Below are 11,829 nucleotides of genomic sequence, written 5' to 3' on the forward strand. Positions count from 1 at the left end.
TGTGTGTGTGCCAGTACCAGGGCTTGAACTCAAGGCCTTCTCCTCTTGCATGGCTTAGCTTGCTCATATCTAGTGTTCTACTACTTGAGCCACACCTCCAGTCTGTCCAGTCTGGCATTTTGCTGGTTTATTGAAGATAGTCGCATGGACTTTTCTATCTTGGCTGGCTTTAAACTGCCATCCTTTGGGTAGCGAGGATTACAGGTATGAGCCACACAGCACCACTTCCAGCTCTTTCCGTGTATGTACTGAGACATCAAACCTGGGGCTTCATGCAAGCACTCTATAGCTAAGCGACCTTCCCAGCCCCCTGGTTAATTTTGTTGTTGTTGTTGTTGGTTATGGGGCTTGGACTCTGGGCCTGGGCGCTGTCCCTCAGCTCTTCAGCTCAAGGCGAGCACTCTACCACTTGAGCTACAGTAACACTTGCAGCTTTTTCTGCTTATGTGGTGCTGGGGAATTGAACCCAGGACCTCATGCATGCAAGGCAAGCACTCTACCACTGAGCCACCTTCCTAGCCATCCCCTCCTCCCCGCTGGGTTATTTTTAAAATGGAATCTCCCATCCTTCCCAGGCAAGTGTTAGACCACGACCCACTGTTTTGTTTCCACGGCAGGCGGGATAACAGATATGGCACCACACCCAGTTTCTTCCCTTAAGAGAGAATCTATTGGGCTTTTCTGTCCAGGATGCCCTGAAACCATGATCCTTCTGATTTCAGCTTCTCTTGAGTAGCTAGGATGACAGACATGAGCCATTGCCTAGCTAGTCACTCTCTAAAGTTAGCAATGCATGTGTTGGGAAATCTATGAGGCTTATCATGAAAAACTGGGGCTTCCCTATCACCTGCTTCCTGTTCCACAGAGACAGAAACATTTAACCCTTTAGCTCATTCTTTTGTACTCAGCCTTGTATCTCTAAATAGCACACGCATACTACTATTGATTTCTTTTGTTGTTTTAGGTATTATCTGTTGTTTTCTGGTTTTGGAGTGGAACTCAGGGCTTCCCATTTATCTACCATGTTGAAAGCTGCGGTGGTTTTATTGTTTGCTTTTGTTTTTGTCAGTTGTGGGGCTTGAACTCAGGGCCTGGGCGCTGTCCCTAAGCTTTTCGCTCAAGGCTAGCATTCTACCACTTTGAGCCACAGTGGCACTTCTGGCTTTCTGGTGGTTAACTGGAGATAAGAGTCTCATGGTCTTTTCTGCCCTGGCTGGTTTTGAACCACAATAATCAAATCTCAGGGGCTGGGAAGGTGGCTCAGTGGTAGAGCGCTTGCCTTGCATGCCTGAGGACCTGGGTTCGATTCCTCAGCACCACATAAGCAAAAAGAAAAAAGCCAGAATGGCGCTGTGGCTTAAGTGGTAGAGTGCTAGCCTTGAGCTGAAGAGCTGAGAGACAGCGCCCAGGCCCAGAGTTCAGATCCCACGACCGGACCCAAAAAAAAAAAAAAAAAAAGAAGACTGGAATTTTTTCTGAGGAGGGGGGACAGTGCTAGTCCTGGAGCTTAAACTCAGGGCCTGGGCGCTGTCCTTGAGCTCTTTTGCTCAAGGCTAGTGTTCTACCACTTGAGCCACAGCGCCACTTCCAGTTTTCCCTTGGTTTATTGGAGATAAGAGTTTCATGGACTTGCCGGGCATCAGTGGCTCATGCCTGGAGTCCTAGCTACTCAGGAGGCTGAGATCTGAGGATCACAGTTCAAAGCCAGCCCAGGCAGGAAACTCGGTGAGACTCTTATCTCCAATAAACCACTAGAAAACCGTAAGTGGTGCTGTGGCTCAAGTGGTAGGGCACTTGCCTTGAGCTGAAGAGCTGAGGAACAGCGCCCAGGCCAAGAGTTCAAGCCCCATGACCGACAAAAAAAAAAAGAGTTTCATGGGCTTTCCTGCCCAGGCTGGCTTTGAACCTAGATCCTCAGATCTCAGCCTCCTGAGTAGTTAAGGTTACAGGCGTGAGCCACCAGCTCCCAGCTATGTTGTTGGTTTTTTTTTTTTTATTTTTTTTTTTTTATTTTTAAAGATAAGCATCTCAGGGACTTTCCTGCCAAGGCTGGCTTTGAACCATGATTCTCACTCAGATCTCAGCCTCCTGAGTAGGATTACAGGCAGGAGGCCACTGGTGCCAGCGACCACTGGATTTCTTGCTAGAGGGAAGGAGAATATTTGATCATGTTACTCATTTTCAGAGTGTTTTCATCAAACGTTTACACATTTGAATGTTAATGAAGACATTGACAAATATAGACAAAGTGTGATAATTGGTACTGCTTCCTGATAAGAGCACCAGTTGGTGTTGGTGATGTCATTTGATTGCACCAGAGGCGCTGGGTGAAGGGGAACGGATATAAAGGCTGTACCTGCTGTCTGAGCATCACAAGTTAATTTTAAGAAAAAGGCAAATATTAGCAAAGACTCAGCAGTGTAGGCATTGAGAACATAGAGCTCACTCACCAACTGCTGCACTTTAGATGTGAGATATTAGCCAGGCACTAGTGGCTCACACCTCTCATCATAACTACTCAGATGGCTGAGATCTGAAGACTGAGATTTGAAGCCAGTCCAGTTCAAGAAACTCTCATTGCCTGGCACTGGTGGCTCACGCCTGTAATCCTAGCTACTCAGGAGGCTGAGATCTGAGGATGGAGGTTCAAAGCCAGCCAGCCCAGGCAGGAACATCCCATGAGACTCTTATCTCCAATTAACCACCAGAACACTGGAAGTGGTGCTGTGGCTCAAGTAGTAGATTGCTAGCCTTGAGTCAAAGAGCTAAGGACAGCACACACGCCCAGAGTTCAAGCCCCACAACTGACAAAAGAGAAAGGAAAAGAAAAGAAACTTTTTTATCTCCAATTAACCAGCAAAAGATCAGAAGTAGATGTAGGTCAAGTGGTAGAACACCAGTCTTGAGTGAAAAAGTCAAGGGCTAGTATGAAGCCTTGAATCTAAGCACACATACACACAAAACTTAAAATAAAACTAACCAAGTCTAATCATTATTCAATACATACTAAGAATCCCTGGTATCAAACACTGCTACATATAAATCAAAGATGACTACCTGCCTTCCTGATAAGCCTATATATAAGAAAATAATGCCGGGCGCTGGTGGCTCACGTCTGTAATCCTAGCTACTCAGGAGGCTGAGATCTGAGGATCGCGGTTCAAAGCCAGCCCGGGCAAGAAAGACCATGAGACTCCTATCTCCAATAAACCACCACAAAACCGGAAGTGGCGCTGTAGCTCGAGTGGTAGAGCGCTCGCCTTGAGCTGAAGAGCTGAGGGACAGCGCCCAGGCCCAGAGTTCAAGCCCCACAACCGACAAAAAAAAAAAAAAAAAGAAAATAATAATATGGCCAGGTGCTAGTGGGCCCATCTGTATTCCTAACTATTCAGGAAGCTGAGATCTGAAGATCGTAGTTTAAAGCCAGCCCCAGCAGGAGACTTTTTTTTTTTTTTTGACAGCCTTGGGGTTTGAGCTCAGGGGGTCATGGGGCTTGAACTCAGGGCCTGGACACTGTCCCTGAGCTTTTTTGCTCAAGGCTTGCACTCTACCACTTGAGCCATAGCTCTACTTAATGCTTTTTTTCTTGGTGATTAATTGGAGATAAGAGTCTCAGGAAGGGGGCTGGGAAGGTGGCTTAGTGGTAGAGCGCTTGCCTCACATGCATGAAGCCCTGGGTTCGATTCCTCAGCACCACATTAAAAAGAAGTCAGAGCCAGGGGCCGGTGGCTCACACCTGTAATCATAGCTACTCAGGAGGCTGAGATCTGAGGATCACGGTTCAAAGCCAGTCCGGGCAGGAAAGCCCGTGAGACTCTTATTTCCAATAAACCAGCACATACAAAAAAAGAATAATGATCAAGTACTTGCCTTCCACATATAAAGCCCTGGGCTCAATTCCCAACATTACAATAAATAAACAAATAATTATAATAAATTTCAAAACCAAAAAGTTGAATTCTCATTCTCCCATGTGAATGATAAAACTCAATAGATGAGGTGAAGCTCTGTCTTCTGTCTTCAGTTCTCAGAAGCTGGGTAGATGGCTTAGGCCTATAATCCTAGCTATTCAGGAGGCTGAGATCGGAGGATCGAGGTTTGGAGCCAGCTTGGGCACACTAATCTGAGAGACCTTCCTTCTTTCCTTCCTTCCTTCCTTCCTTCCTTCCTTCCTTCCTTCCTTCCTTCCTTCTTTCCTTCCTTCCTTCCTTTCTTTCTTTCTTCCTTCCTTTCTTCTTTCTTTCTTTCGCCAGTCCTGGAGCTTGAACTCAGGGCCTAGGCACTGTTCTCGAGCTTCTTTTGCTCAAGGCTAGCACTCTACACTCTACCACTTTTGTCTTTTTGTGTGTATGTGGTACTAAGGAATTGAACCCAGGGCTTCATGCATGCTAGGCAAGCACTCTATGGCTTAGCCACATTCCTAGCCCCTGAGAGACTGTTATTACCAATTATTCAGCAAAAGGCCAGAACTGGAGGCATATAGCTCAATAGAGTGCCACCCTTGAACGAAAAAGCCAAGCAAGTGTCAGGCCCTAAGTTCAAGCCTTGTCTCCAAAAACATAAAAAAGAAAGAAGACAAACCCTCCAGAGAAACCCAAGTCCAGAAATGTTGGCAAGGCTAATGCAAACTATTGCAATATGCTGGCTGGAAAATATTAGCAAAGTTCTAAGTTGTATTTACTTACAGAAATTGTCTAAAGTACTGGGTTTTATTCTTAAGTCCCAGCTTTTTGTGCAAACTGAAGTTTCAGAGGGAAGATGGAAAATCATGTTGGCTGTCTCAAGAACAAAAAGCTGTTCTGGCTTTTTACATTTTGGAGGAACAAAAGAAAATTTGAGTAGGAAGCTTCGTCAGTCTCATTGTAAATCACTTCCAACCAAAATGAATGACAAGTCAATGATGTCTCATTAAACTCCTACACTAGCCCTAGGAAATAATTTCTTATAACGATTAAATGGTTTCACAGTTCTTGACAAACAAAATGGTTTGTTTTTTGGAAGGGTTATAAAATAAATTGACAGCAAAGAAAGCATGTAATCTCTCTTCATAGCAGGGGAGAAATATACAGCAGGATTTAAAATTAGAAACAAGGCAAAGCTTAGTAATAATATTTGCCTTGTGCTTGTAAGACTAAAGCTCTACTACTCAAGCAATATCTCCAGTCTTGGTATCTGCTAGTACCAGGGTTTGAACTTAGAACTTCACTCTTTTTTTCTCAGTCAGTCATGGGGCTTGAACTCAGGGCCTGACTGCTGTCCCCAAGCATTTTTGCTCAAGACTAGTGCTCTACCATTTTGAGCCACAGTGCCACTTTTGGTTTTCTGCTGATTAATTAGAGATATCTTGAAGACTTTCCTACCTGGCTTTGAATCTTGACTCTCAGATCTTAGCCTCCTGAGTAGTTGGGATTACAGGCATGAGCCACTGGCTCCCAATTTAAAGCTTCCCTCTTGATCAGCTTTGCTTGCTGGGCTGACACTCCACCATGTGAGCCATACCTCCAGCCTGGCCTTTGCTTACTATTTTTGGAAATAGACTCTCATGGGCTTTTGTGCATGATCTGGCTTCAAACTGAGATCCTCAGGATCTCAGCCTGCTGAATAACTCGAGTTATAGAAGCCATCAGCATTCAGCCACTATATATATAATATATAGCCAGTGCTGGAGCTTGAACTCAGGGCCTGGATACTGTCCCTGAGCTTCTTTTGCTCAAGGCTAGCACTTTCTACCACTTGAACCACAGTGCCACTTGCAGCTTTTTCTGTAAATGTGGTATTGAGGAATTGAACCCAAGGCTTCATGCATACTAGGCAAGCACTCTACCACTAAGCCACATTCCTAGCCCTAGATAGCTTTTTGGGGGGGCTTGAACTCTGGGCCTGGGCACTGTCCCTCTTCAGTTCAAGTCTAGCAGTTCACCACTTGAGCCATAGCACCACTTCCATTTTTCTGGTGGTTTACTGAAGATAAGAGTCTCACAGACTTTAGTGCCTGGGCTGGCTTTGAACCAAGATCCTCAGATCTCAGCCTCCTAAGTAGCTAGGATCACAGGCATGAGCCACCAGCATTCAGCCCTAGATAGCTTCTTATGTTGCCCAAAATGACAATGATTTAGAGCTGTGCATGTGACTTATGCACGTAATTCTAGCATCCAGGAGGCTGAGGCAGGAGATTGAAAGTTAGAGACTAGCTTGGTTAAGTGAGACTCTGTCTCAAGAGAACCAAATTTAAAACATAGTGTCAGACCTAAAATATCATTTTAGATTCAAGTGATTTATTTCAACTTCAATTTAATTAAAGCTGATTTTCTATTCGTTACCTTGGAGACATTACTGTCATCCTTACCGAGGTAATGAAGGATTATACTATATGCCAATAAAATAAATTACTTAGATGAAATAAAGTAGAAAAAAAAACTATCAAAAGGAAAAAATTGAAAAACTGAATAAATAGCGAAGAAGTAAAGAAAACTGAATAATGAAAGAATTAACAGAAAGCAAAGCCTCGCTGGGCGCCGGTGGTTCACACCTATAATCCCAGCTACTCAGGAGGCTGAGATCTGAGGATCAAGGATCAAAGCCAGCCCAGGCAGGAAAGTCCATGAGACTCTTATCTCCAATAAACCACTAGAAAACCGGAAGTGGCGCTGTGGCTCAAGCAGTAGAGCACTTGCCTTGAGCTGAAGAGCACCATGACAGCGTCCAGGCCCAGAGTTCAAGCCCCATGACTGACCAAAAAAAAAAAAGAAAGCAAAGCCCAGGTCCAGATGGTGAATTTGTCCAACCATTTAAGAAAGAATTAATACTTGTTCTTTACAAACACTAGAGAATCAGCAGCCTCTTCCCTGTTCTTCCTATTAGGCAAGTATAACCCTGATACCAAAACCAGAAAGAGATCACAAGAAAGAAAATTGAAAGTCAATATCCCTAGTGAATACAGAGGCAATAGTCTTCAAATAAACATTAGCAAACAGAATCCAATATCATATGAAAAAGAACTGTATAGCTGGGCACTGATGGCTCACACCTGTAATCCTAGCTACTTAGGAGGCTGAGATCTGAAGATTGAGATTAAAAGCAGGGCAGGAAAGTCCTTGAGACTCTTATCTCCAATAAACTACCAAAAAGCCAGAAAACAAAGCTGTGGCTCAAGAGGTAGAGCATTAGCTTAGCCTTGAGCAAAAAAGAAGCTCAGGGGCTGGGAATGTGGCTCAGCTTGCTTAGCATGTATGAAGCCCTTGGATCGATTCCTCAGTACCACATACACAGAAAAAGCCAGAAGTGGTGCTGTGGCTCAAGTGCTAGAGTGCTAGCCTTGAGCATAGAGAGGCTCAGGGACAGCACTCAGGCTCTAAGTTCAAGCTCCAAGACTGGCAAAAAATAAATAAAATAAAAAAGAAGCTCAGAGATAGCAGGCCCCAGGACTGACACCAAAACTCCCCCCAAAACCAACAAAATGAAACTAATAAACAAAAAAGTATAACAGGACCATTTATCCTAGAAATGCAAGGTTAGTTTAATATCTGAAAATAAAACAATTTAATGTATATTACAATAAAGCAACAAAAAACCCATAATCATCTTGATACAGAAAAAAAAAACTGACAAAATCTAACAGCCTTTTGTAATTAAGACAAACAAGCATATAAGCATGTGTCAGGCACCAGTGGCTCAGGCCTGTAATTCTAGCTACTCAGGAGGCTTAGATCTGAGGATCACTGTTTGAAGCCAGCCTGGGCAGGAAAGACCAAGACTCTTATCTCCAATTAATAACCAGAAAATGGGAACAGGTGCTGTGGCTCAAAGCCTTGAGCACAAGAAGTTCATGGTCGATGCCCATGCCCTAAGTTCAAGCTCCATGACTAACAAAAAGAAGAAGCATCAAGTTGGGAGAATTTACATTTTTCAGCTTTAAGACTGATTATAAAGTTATCGTAACTGCAGACACTGGTGGCTCATGCCTGTAATTGTATCTATCTAGGAGGCTAAGATCTGAGGATAGTGGGTCAAAGTCAGCCTGGGCAGGAAAGTCCATGAGATGCTTATCTCTAATTAACCACCAGAAAACCAAAGTAGAGCTGTGGCTCGAAGTAGTACAACACTAGCCTTGAGCAAAAGAGCTCAGCATCAGTGCCCAGGTCCTGAGTTTAAGACCCATGACTGAAAACAAAAACAAAGCCATCTAAATCAAGAGAATGTATACCAGCTGCTGGTGGATCAAGCAAGGGGTACTGGGGGTTCATCCCCGTAATCCTAGCTATTCAGGAGACTGAGATTTGAGGATTTTGGTTCAAAGCCAGCTAGAGCAGAAAAGTTTGAGCCCCCATCTCAAAAATAACCAGTAGGGCTGGGAAGGTGGCTCAGTGGTAGAGCGCTTGCCTTGCATGCCTGAGGCCTTGGGTTCGATTCCTCAGCACCACATAAGCAAAAAGAAAAAAGCTGGAAATGGCACTGTGGCTCAAGTGGTAGAGCGCCAGCCTTGAGCTGAAGAGCTGAGGGACAGCGCCCAGGCCCAGAGTACAGGCCCCACAACCGGACCCAAAAAAAAAAATAACCAGTAAAAAATTGAGCTGGAAGCTTGGATCAAGTGAAAAAGGATAAGCCAAGAAAGCAAGCTGAGAAAGAACTTCAGGCTCTGAGTTCAAGCCCCAATACCAAAATGAAAACAGAAATAGAATAAAGCCAAAGCAAGGGGCTGGGAAGGTGGCTCAGTGGTAGAGCGCTTGCCTTGCATGCATGAGGCCCTGGGTTCGATTCCTCAGCACCACATAAACAAAAAGAAAAAAGCTGGAAATGGTGTTGTGGCTCAAGTGGTAGAGCGTTAGCCTTGAGCTGAAGAGCTGAGGGACAGCACCCAGGCCCAGAGTCCAGGCCCCATGACTGGACCCCCCCCCCCCACACCAAAAAAAAGCAAAACAATGAACTGTTAGAGCAAGGCATTGTAGCTCATACCTGTAATCCTAGCCTTTAGGAATCTAGGGCTAAGCTGGAAGATCCCTTGAGCTTCAGAATTCAACACTAGCTTGGACAACGTAGCAAAATAGGTACCTGTATTTATTATTATTATTATTATTTTGGTGTTAATCCTGGGGCTTGAACTCAGGGTCTGGTCACTGTCTCTGAATGTTTTTTTCTAAAGGCTGGCACTTTGCTACTTGAGCCACAACTCCATTTCTGGCTTTTTTGGTAGTTAATTGGAGACAAGAGTCTCACAGGACTTTCCTGCCAATGTGGGCTTTGAACCGGGATCCTCAGATCTCACCCTCCTGAGTAGCTAGAATCACAAAGATGAACTACCAGCCTGCAGCTCGTTGATTTTTTTTTTTAAACAAAACATATTGGCCAGAAAGACACATCCAAACCAAAGACATATTTAGTTTTGCTCATGTAACATTTTTAGACGTTTTGAAATTAGCTGCCAACACTGAAAGAGCTGCAGCTTTCTCATTAAAAATCTTCATTTCCAACTTCTGTTGAAAACCCAGGTTTGGTATTAGTGCCTGGCAACAAGGCCTAGGGAAGCTGTAATTCCTTCTCTCCTCTCCCCTCCCCTCCCTTCTCCTTCCTGCTACCCTTTACCTGCACAAGATGCCATGGTGGACTGCAGAGAGCGGCCAAGTGATCGTTGAAGACTGGCCACTAGGCAATGAGGGAGCTGGCATATTGGGACAATGGTGGTGATGGAGAGAAAGGGAAAGGTTCAAGTCATGACTTCCTTCTCCCCAAGGTCCCTGTTGGGAAATACAGGATAGAAGTGCTGAGCACAGACAGGAATGGGTCAGAGGCAGGCAGGTGTGTAGATGAGGCTTTCTTTGAGTGTAGATGACTCCTTAGAATAGGCAGTGTCCTGGGGATCCTGACATAAGACATTTAACAGAGGCACAGGGCTAAAGGGGTGGTATAGTGGTGGGGGTATGCCTGGGCCAGGCCAGGTCCTGGGTTCCATTTCCATCACTGTATAAAAATTAAAATGAATTTCTAAGCTGGGTGCAGGTGACTCATACCCATAATCCTAACTACCTAGGAGACTGAGATCTGAGGATAGCTATTTGAAGCCAGCCAGAAAGTCCATGAGACTCTCATCTCCAATCAATTATTTTTAAAAAAAAGCTGGGTGCCACACTTGTAATCCTAGCTACACAGGAGACTGAGATCTGAGGAACATGGTTGAAAGTCAGCCCAGGCAGGAAAGTCTGTGAGACTTTTGTTGTTGTTGTTGGTCATGGGGCCTGAACTCTGGGCCTGGGCACTGTCCCTCAGCTCTTCAGCTCAAGGCTTGCACTCTACCACTAGAGCCACAGCACCATTTCTGCCTTTTTCTGCTTATGTGGTGCTGAGGAATCGAACCCAGGACCTCATGCATGCGAGGCAAGCGCTCTACCACTGAGCCACCTTCCCAGCCCCTGTGTGACTCTTCTCTCTCAATTAACCACCTGAAAAGTGGAAATGGCGCTGTGGCTCAAGTTGCAGAGTGTTCACCTTGAGCTGAAGAGCTGAGGGACAGCGGCCAGGCACAGAGTTCAAGCCCCACAACTGACAATAAAATAAAATAATAAAGAAAAAACAAGCCCAAAACCTAAAGTGGAGATGTGGCTGAAGTGGTAGACCCTTTGCCTTGAGCAAAAAATAATAATAATAATTTTTTCTTTGTTGGTTGTAGGGCCTGAACTCTGGGCCTGGGTGCTGTCCCTAAGCTCTTCAGCTCAAGGATAGCACTCTACCACTTGAGCCACAGCACCACTTCAGGTTTTCTAGTGGTTAACTGGAGGTAAGAGCCTCATGGACTTTCCTGCCTAGGCTGACTTTGAACCATGATCCTCAGATCTCAGCCTCCTGAGTAGCTAGGATTACAGGCGTGAGCCACCAGAGCCAGGTTGAGAAAAACAAAACAAAACAAAACAAAACAAAACAGCACCCTAGCCCTGAGTTCATTAACCAACAAGAATTTTTGGTTAGGAATGTGGCTGGGTGGTAGAGTGCTTGCCTAACATGCATGAAGCCCTGGTTCAATTCCTCAGTACCACATACACAGAAAAAGCCGGAAGTGGTGCTGTGGTTCAAGTGGTAGAGTATTAGCCTTGAGAAAAGAAGTTCAGGGCCAGTGCCCAGGCCCTGAGTTCAAGCCCCAGGACTGGAAACAAAACAAAACAAAAACACAAGAATTTTTAAAGAAAGATACACCCTAATGGAGACTCAGAAAGCTAGAGAGGAAAGAGTGGGGAGAGTGGGGTCCCCCTTATATGACAAAGGGAGAGAGCCCTCAAGAAGTGGACTGGAACTAGTTAATAGCAGCAGACAATCATCAAGATGCGTTTGCTTGATTTGATCCGGAAGGAGACGGGGTGTCCCTGAGGACAGCAAGTCTGCACGGACTGGGAAAAGCAGAGACTCAAGTAGGAGGAAAAGAAGGCAGAGGAGCCAGCTGTTGGCAATTCTAGCTCATTCTTGTAATCCTAGCTCCTGGGAAGGCTGAGATCTGAGGATCATAGTTTGAAGCCAGCCTGGGCAGAAAAAAGCCGGAAATGGAGCTGTGGTTCAAGAGGAAGGCAGGCAGGCAGGCAGGAAACTAGAAAATCTGCTTGTGAACAGTAGGTTGGAGAACTGGTTTGAAATTTCCAAGAACATTTTTATATTATACCCTAAAAAGTGAGGGTTCTAGGGGAGAGAGAAAGGGGTTCAGCCTTGGAAAGAGGTCCCCAAGGGAATGAGAGGGAATGTATCCCAGGAGAGAGGAATCAGCCTTGGGCCCAGGAAGGCTGATGGTCTTTTTCATTATAGGTTATGGAGCAAGACTGACTCAGGCTGGAGTTGACAGCCTGTTTTATACAT

Source organism: Dipodomys spectabilis, unplaced genomic scaffold (genome assembly GCF_019054845.1).
Source record: "Dipodomys spectabilis isolate Male_0828 unplaced genomic scaffold, ASM1905484v1 ptg000366l, whole genome shotgun sequence".
NCBI lineage: Eukaryota > Metazoa > Chordata > Mammalia > Rodentia > Heteromyidae > Dipodomys > Dipodomys spectabilis.